Source organism: Manis javanica, chromosome 15 (assembly GCF_040802235.1).
Source record: "Manis javanica isolate MJ-LG chromosome 15, MJ_LKY, whole genome shotgun sequence".
Classification (NCBI taxonomy): Eukaryota; Metazoa; Chordata; class Mammalia; order Pholidota; family Manidae; genus Manis; species Manis javanica.
The window spans coordinates 12,430,991-12,438,406 of NC_133170.1; the positions used below are offsets into that span (position 1 = coordinate 12,430,991).

Sequence of the window (7,416 nt, forward strand, 5' to 3'; positions counted from 1 at the left end):
TTCATTTTGGCGTAATAATGCTGTGAAGCTTTCTTTTCCATCTCTTCCTAACAAATGTCCACCAAGTGTGTAAACGTGTATTCAAGACCAGGTGGCCAGGCTCCAAGTGTGGACACTCCCTGTGTAACCCATCTATCTGGATGACCCCATCAAAGGTGGAAGCTCCTCAAACATCCTGCTGTTGACCAGATAGGTTGTTGTGCATTGACAATTTGAAAGATAAAATAGTTACTTCTTTCCAGCAAAAACGGGTTTATTTGGGAAAAACAGAAAACTGTAATCCAGGACATGAAACTACTATAAAACTATACGCATGTCCCCAGAACAAAGAGGAGAGTTCTCTTTCACAGCAGAAAAGGTCCGAGTTGCCAGCGCTGTTCTAAGCACAAAGTCCATTGGAGGAAACTGGGAGTCCCATGTATCACTACTTCTCATTGGCTGAGTTGTCGCAGTAGTTCATTGGCTGGGCCACTGTGGGAGGCAAAGCAGAAACCCTCCTTCCCCTTGCCGGGGAATAAAGTAGCTAAAACAGTATGGGCTCGCAAGTCCTCTCTCTTCCAAAGAGGGTCTAAGTTTAGGACGGGGCTGGGCTGAGAACTTCCACTACAGGCCTCCAGTGGCATGTCAATGAGGTTTTCCTTTAATTCATTTTCACAGCATCAGTGATTGGTACCATTTCAGAAGAAATTCTTTTACTCAATACTGCAGAGGGAAAGACTTGAAATTGACAAGAATCCCAGCAACAATATGGATGAGTCATCCTCAGACCTACTGAACAATAAGGTTAGAAAACATAGACCATGCCAAGGCACAGTGAATGTGTTCTGTTATATAATTACGTCTTTAATTTTTAAATCTCACTGGATTTTAAATCTATTCACGGCTTATTTTCCACTGGGAGCTTTGGGATTTCAACTCCTTTTCTCCACCACTGATGATCCGGGCTGAGTTTCCGTGGTTCAGACAACAGCCCCTCCTGCAGCCACATTGCCTCAGACTGGGGTCAGTGCCCCAGGTGCTCCTTCTCATGGCTGCAATATGCATCCACAGACCCAGTTCATCTATCCTTTGATCAAGAAAAATCTTTGTGCTTTTTCTGCAAGAATGATGTGAATAAAGGGAAAGAGCACTAAACATACATATTTTGATGTCAGGTGCTAGGGATATAAAGAGAAAGGTGAATGATCTGCCTTCAGGGAGCTATCATCTATTATAGGCACTGAGGCAAATATTCTATTAGTATAAATGGAGGAGGACCAGTATGAGGATTGATCCTGGAGTTTGCACATGTCTCTGCATTTCTGGATAATCAAGTCACCATCTTGGTGACTTCAAATTCTTATTTACACAGTACCCTTATCTGAGTCCCAACTCACTTTTTCATGGATATTTCCTTCTTTCTGATCTAAGATGACAGTGTTGAATTTTACCTGATCCCTGTGTTCCTGGAAATCAACAAAGCTTTAGAAATCCGCCCACCTTTTGTGGAAAATGACTTAATGCCAAGAAACACCCTTCGTTTTATGACTTAGGTAAGACTCATCCATGACTACCTTGTTTACCTATGATTAAGGCCAGACTAGTCCATCTAAATTCCTGTTCTTTGTTCCATAAACGATTAGGTCCCTCGTCAATGGGAGCAAAATGCATGTCGATCAAACTTTGGTTAAGTTTCTCGCCTTCTCCCACCCTGGGTTCGAGCCACGGTGTAGCCCTTTAGAGAAACCAGTGGGACTCCAAGGTCAAATATTTTCTGACCTACTTATTGTCCCATCAGGCCACCCTTTCATCTCAGTTCTCCACCCCAGGTTTTTCTAGAGTTGTTTATTCCTCCCTATAAAGCAAAACAAAACAAAATAAAACCACCAACCCTTTGTGCCTAACCCTTACGATTCTGACAGATGTCTGGGTCAGAGGTCACCCCATTGTAATAGTGCCCCTCGCCCACTGCAGTAGCCCTGCCCCTCTCCCCACCCCCTGACCTTTCCAATATTAATCTCTCCTTACTAAATCAGGATTTGTTTTTTATTTGACAACTGCAATCCAGGAATGGAATGGAGTCATTTTCCCTTCATTTCCATACTATAAGGTGTTGATGCCTACAGTAGGGATAGGTTTTCCTGAAAGTTTAAGAAGACAAAAAAGATTCAACTTGCAACCACACAACTAAATTAAAATGCCAACTATACTTCTAAAAATGCTCAGACCTTGACAGTGTGGGACTCCAGCTTGTATGATCTGTTTTCTTGACTCAACTTTTACTCTTTTATAACCTAAACCCTTCACATTTCTTACACTGAGCAGAATTCCTTCTTTTGTTGTTACTTTTCATTTCATGCCATCTAGACTTCCTACCTCCATATACTTTGTACATTTTTTGAGGATAAAAAGAAGGAAAGCCAATTCTTTACGAAAACAAAGCTACCCACTAGAGACAGTCACTGGGTATTATGATCACCCAGAAAAAGGTGGTTCCGGAGCCATTGTGCAACTAACTAGGTTTATCACCCTGCTCAAGTCACTCAACTTCTCTGGGACCTATTTTTTTTCCCTGCATGAAAGAATAGTGTTGAATTAGTTGGCTTCAGATTTTAGCCTTTTCAATTCTAGGAAGCCGTAGTTCATTGAATCTAAATATGAGAGTCCAAAAAAGGAAGAAATGTCTTGAGTGACAATGGTCTTGAGAACAAGTAAACAGAGGGATGCCAGAAATCTTTACAGAGGGCTCAAAAATAAGGAGGCCTGGAATGAGCAGTTTCCTATAGCAGAAAGAGCATGGGTTTCAGAGACCATGGCTTGGATTCAAAATCTGACACTACTTCTAGTCACTAAGCAACTTCAGGCAAATTAGTTGATCTTTTCAATCTCCAGTTCTATAGGTAATGGTAACTGTCAATTTTTTTTGGTAAGGATTCAAGATAAGAGTAATTTTTATCACTTTAGTATAATTTAGCCATGGTTCTCTGCTTAAATCTCTTCCATGAAATCTTTTGACTTATCGTCTTCATAGTACAACTTTACCATTCTTGTTTTTGTGTCTCCCTGTGAGCTGCTATGGATAAAATTGTAATATTTCCAGAATATCTGGCTTGGCTTTAGTACATCTGCATATCAGCAAGTGCTCAAGGGTGGAGAGAAGTATGGCTTTAGGGCATTTGCATCATTTCTCAGGGGTGGAGAGAAGTTCATCTCCATATCAGTGGGTAATTACCTGGGCAACCGAGGGCATGTCTGAACCTGAGAGGTTAAGGGGAGGGGGCTGGCTTGCTTCTTCAGGAGCAGAGGAGAGAGCCGGCCCTGCACTGTAGTTTGTAAGCAATAAATGGGTTTTAAGTTTTATTTCTCCCTTTGACTGATTTTGGTTTTTAGAGGTATTTTGCCCCGGGATTTCCTCTCCCCAGACTTACAGCTGCTATACTTAAAAAAATATTCTCTAAAATACAATATTGTGTTTATTATCTTGAAAATCTGTTTTGTTAATTAAACAAACAGTGAACTCCCTTGAGGGAGGGAGAGTATTTTTTTTTTGGTTGTAAATCCTCAGTGCTTAGGATAGTGCCTGGCACTTGACAATAAATTTTGCAAGAATAAATAATAAAATAATGAATGCATGGATGATGGACATGGGGTGGGTGCTTCTCTAATGGGTCTTGTGCATAATTTCACACCAAAAAATCTTCTATTCTTACCTGCAAGAGCAATTACTTGAAAAACTAATTGAAAACAACTAAAGGATTTTAACGATAGCAGTGGGATTGTTACTAAATGTGAAAGAATAGCACTCAGTGGTACCTGATAACTTGTCCCCAGGGCTGGCCAAACTACATCTTAGCCTTCAGGCAGTGATCCCATTAATGTCTCAGAGGTCATTCTTACTAAATTCATTAACCTAATCTGAGTAAATAACTCATCACATAGTCTTTACTCTTTCCTCCTAATTTTGGAAGCATACTCTAATTTTTAGCTTTCTGCAACACTAAATTAAGACATAATTTTAATCATTTATCAAGCACACACACACACACAAAAGAAGCCTGCTCTCAGAAACCATGCCTTTACATCCATTATTTATGTATATATTTCTTTCTTAAAGAAAAACAAAAGAAGAGGCACACTGGAGCTGCCATTTTTCCCAAATATCTCTGCGGAACACATTTTTGTCCCTGAGATTTCAGAAAATACTTCCTCTGGCTTTCTCTTTTCTTTCTTTCATCAGGGGGCAGGACAACTTTTGAATGGGTTGATTCTGAGAGGCGGTTTGCACTTCTTTACACCTTCGTCAATGTTCAACCTCAGTTAGCTTCCAAATCCCACCTGAAAGGAACACTGAGGAAATCAAGTAGAAGTGATTTTGATTCTTAAAGTTTCTTTTGTCTCTTTCCTCCTGATAGAAAGCGAAGTTGTACGTAGGAGGTGGGTAGTGCTATCATAACCTACTTTATTCTGCCTGAATAAAGAAGGTCAATATATTATCCTATCAGGGAGGAGGAGGAAACTGCATAAACAACTCTTGGAGTAACAATAAAGACATCCTTGACAGCCTGTTGAAAACCATGGTAAAAATTTCTTTTTTTCCCCATAGGAAAAATAATCAGTATTTAAATGACAGATGAAGATAAATGATGGACAAAATGCATTATTCTTAAAGTGTCTCCTGGTTTTTCTGAAAAAAAAAAAAAGATTACATTTGAAGACTGAATTCAAATGGTTTTAATAATAAGATATCAGTTTATCAATAAGACAGTGGAGATGTTCTTTGAAGCCATGTTTTAAAAATTTTTTAAACATAGCATCAGCTTTGTCTCCAAGTATCCAGTCCCATAAAAACAACTGAGAGAAAGAAAAAAAATTCTGTTTTATTTTAATTTAGGAACTTTTTCATAGAGTTTCCAGTTTATGGACTTGAACAAATGATCAAGGTTATCAAAGTGTTAATGACTATCCCCATGAAGAATTTGGCCAAACAGAAACTGCCTTCATTTGAGCCATTTTTTTTGACAGCTTAGGAATTCATTTTTATAATTTGTGGTCATGCTGCAAATTGCCAGAATGACAGCACAACTGGGCTAGTCTTTATTTAGATTAGCATGGTTCCATTTTTGTGGGTTCTTCTCGATTCTTGTCCTTGCTGAAACAAAACATTGAAAGACAGAGTCACAGTAAAGAAGCAGAGCAAGAAACTTCTATTCCAAGGAGGAGGGGGCCAGAGTCAAGGTAAACAATGGCCCTGATCTTTTAGGGGAGGGTCTGTTTGTCATATCCTAGCCTGAGGTACCTCTTTGATTGACAGTTGAGGTCATTTGATTGACAGTTCTAGGTAAACACCTAATCCTTTTGGTGGGCATGCCTTTTCCCAAAATGCACATAGAAAATCCCATGGGGGAGCAAAACCACAATGTAAATTTTATTTTAATAGGATTATGATGAGGTGTGGTTTGGGTGGTTCTTTCCTTGAACCTTTATCTTCCCCTTCCCCAGCTGTTCATGTCTATCTTTCTACCTAACATTTCCGGGATCCATTTCTTTAGGGTATTGATGATTTCTCTGGCTGCTCCCTGCTGATAGAAGGCAAAGTTTGGGAAATTCCAACTCTTGCTATCTGTCAGCCAGAGCTGGGGATTTCATGCTGGGCCCAGGGAGTCCAGGGTCCCTCTATAGGACTGTGGTCGGCATAAGCCCCAGAGAGTTCAGGGTCTGGGGTAGCTTGCCCAAAGGGAGGCTCTGGTCAGTCAAGGGGTCCCCTATATTGTGGCACACACTGGAGGAATGGATTGGCTGGTAGCCTTTCCATAGGACCATTTGGAGGTGGATGGATTGGAGTTTGGAAGATAGGAATTTTGTTAATAAGTTGAGGATACATGGGCCAAACAGAAGCAGACTGATGACAATAACAAGGGGTATTATTAATGGGGACAGGAGCAACCATAAGCCATTCTTCAATGAAAATCGCACTGCTCTTCGCTCACCCTGGCTGGCTGGCTGCCTGCACTTGCGGTCGGGCAGCCGGGCGTTCGGTTGGTTCCTCCGCGTCCGCGGCGGCAGCGACGGCGACATGGAGAGCGGGGGCTACGGTGGTGGCGCGCGCCGTGAGCTTGGTCTTTGCCTTGATCGTGTTCTCCTGCATCTTCGGTGAGGGCTACAGTAACACCCATGAGTCCAAACAGAAATACTGCATGTTCAACCACAACAAGGACGCCTGCTGCTACGCCAGTGCCATCAGGGTGCTGGCTTTCCTGGCGTCTGCCTGCTTCTTGGTAGTTGATGTCTATTTCCCCCAAATCAGCAATGGCACTGACAGCAAGTACCTGGTCATCGGCGACCTGCTCTTTTCAGTTCTCTGGACCTTCCTGTGGTTCGTGGGTTTCTGCTCCCTTATCAACCAGTGGGCAGCCACCAAGATAGAAGACGTGCTGGTGGGAGCTGACTCGGCGCGAGTGGTCATCACCTTCAGCTTCTTTTCCATCTTCTCCTGGGGTGTGCTGGCCTCCCTGGCCTACCAGCGCTACAAGGCTGAAGTGGATGGTTTTATCCAGAACTATGTGGACCCCACTCCAGACCCCAGCCCAGCCTACGCCTCCTACCCAGGTGCGTCTCTGTACAACTACCAACAGCCACTGTTCGCCCAGAATGCTGAGACCACTGAGGGCTACCAGCCGCCCCCAGTGTACTGAGCTACAGCTGGGCATGGCAAGGGGCACGGGGGCACCTAGGGGCCCTCCGCCCTGCCCTGGACTCCCCCCACAAGGCTTGCAGAGCCTCCGGCCGCTCATCCCACCTGGCGCCTGCTGGAGCCACACAGTCTGGAGAGGCCCTGCCTTCCCCAGTCCTGCTGCTGGTGGAGCCTCCACCTAAGTGCCTGTGCCCCAGGGGCCTCACCCACCACTCCTCAAGGGCATTTTTTAGAAAAGGGTTTTAGCTAGATGTGTTCTGTGGTTGCTTTTAATGACCCCCAGCCTTGCCTGGAGTAGAAGTGCCTGATACGCTGTTTTTGTTATGCCTTAGCTTCTCCCCGGCTGGAGGCAGGCCCAGGCCCAGGCCGCAGTGGCCGCTTACTTGGGGTTCTCTGCCAAAGACAAGGCTGTGGGGCCTCCCACCTGCTGTCAGTGCTGGGCAGGCTTCCCCCTCACTCAGGTGTACTCCCACCCCCAGAGGGGCTGCACCTGACCCCTGCATATTCTGGGTGTGGGCAGCCCCGTGCTCACTGCTGTAGTGTCTGCTGGCTCTTGGATTTGGGGTCACTACCCAGGGCCTTGGGCTGCCTTTCTGACAGCACCAGTGAGGCACATGCCCACCCAGGGCAGCAGAAGCACTTCATTTTCCTTGCTCCCACCCCTTGGCAATAGGGAGGGGCTTTGCCTGACCTACAACACCCAGCTTTATGTAAATACCCTGCCACTGTTGGGAAGTGTGGGGTGT

The 7,416-nt window shown here is 44.1% G+C and overlaps 1 long non-coding RNA gene and 1 pseudogene across 3 annotated transcripts; both read left to right on the forward strand.

Annotated features, from left to right (window-relative positions):
- Positions 1-29: 29 nt before the first annotated feature.
- On the forward strand, positions 30-5,280 carry LOC140846356 (uncharacterized). Of its 3 annotated transcripts, none has more exons than XR_012125360.1 (3): positions 30-155; positions 658-783; positions 4,583-5,280. It is a non-coding gene; the product is annotated as an uncharacterized lncRNA (long non-coding RNA). The 3 variants fall into 3 exon arrangements; XR_012125361.1 differs by lacking the exon at positions 4,583-5,280 and adding an exon at positions 1,411-1,507; XR_012125362.1 differs by having other exon boundaries at positions 91-193.
- Positions 5,281-5,906: 626 nt separating this feature from the next.
- LOC108393932 (synaptogyrin-2 pseudogene) lies at positions 5,907-6,811 on the forward strand (annotated as a pseudogene).
- Positions 6,812-7,416: the final 605 nt, after the last annotated feature.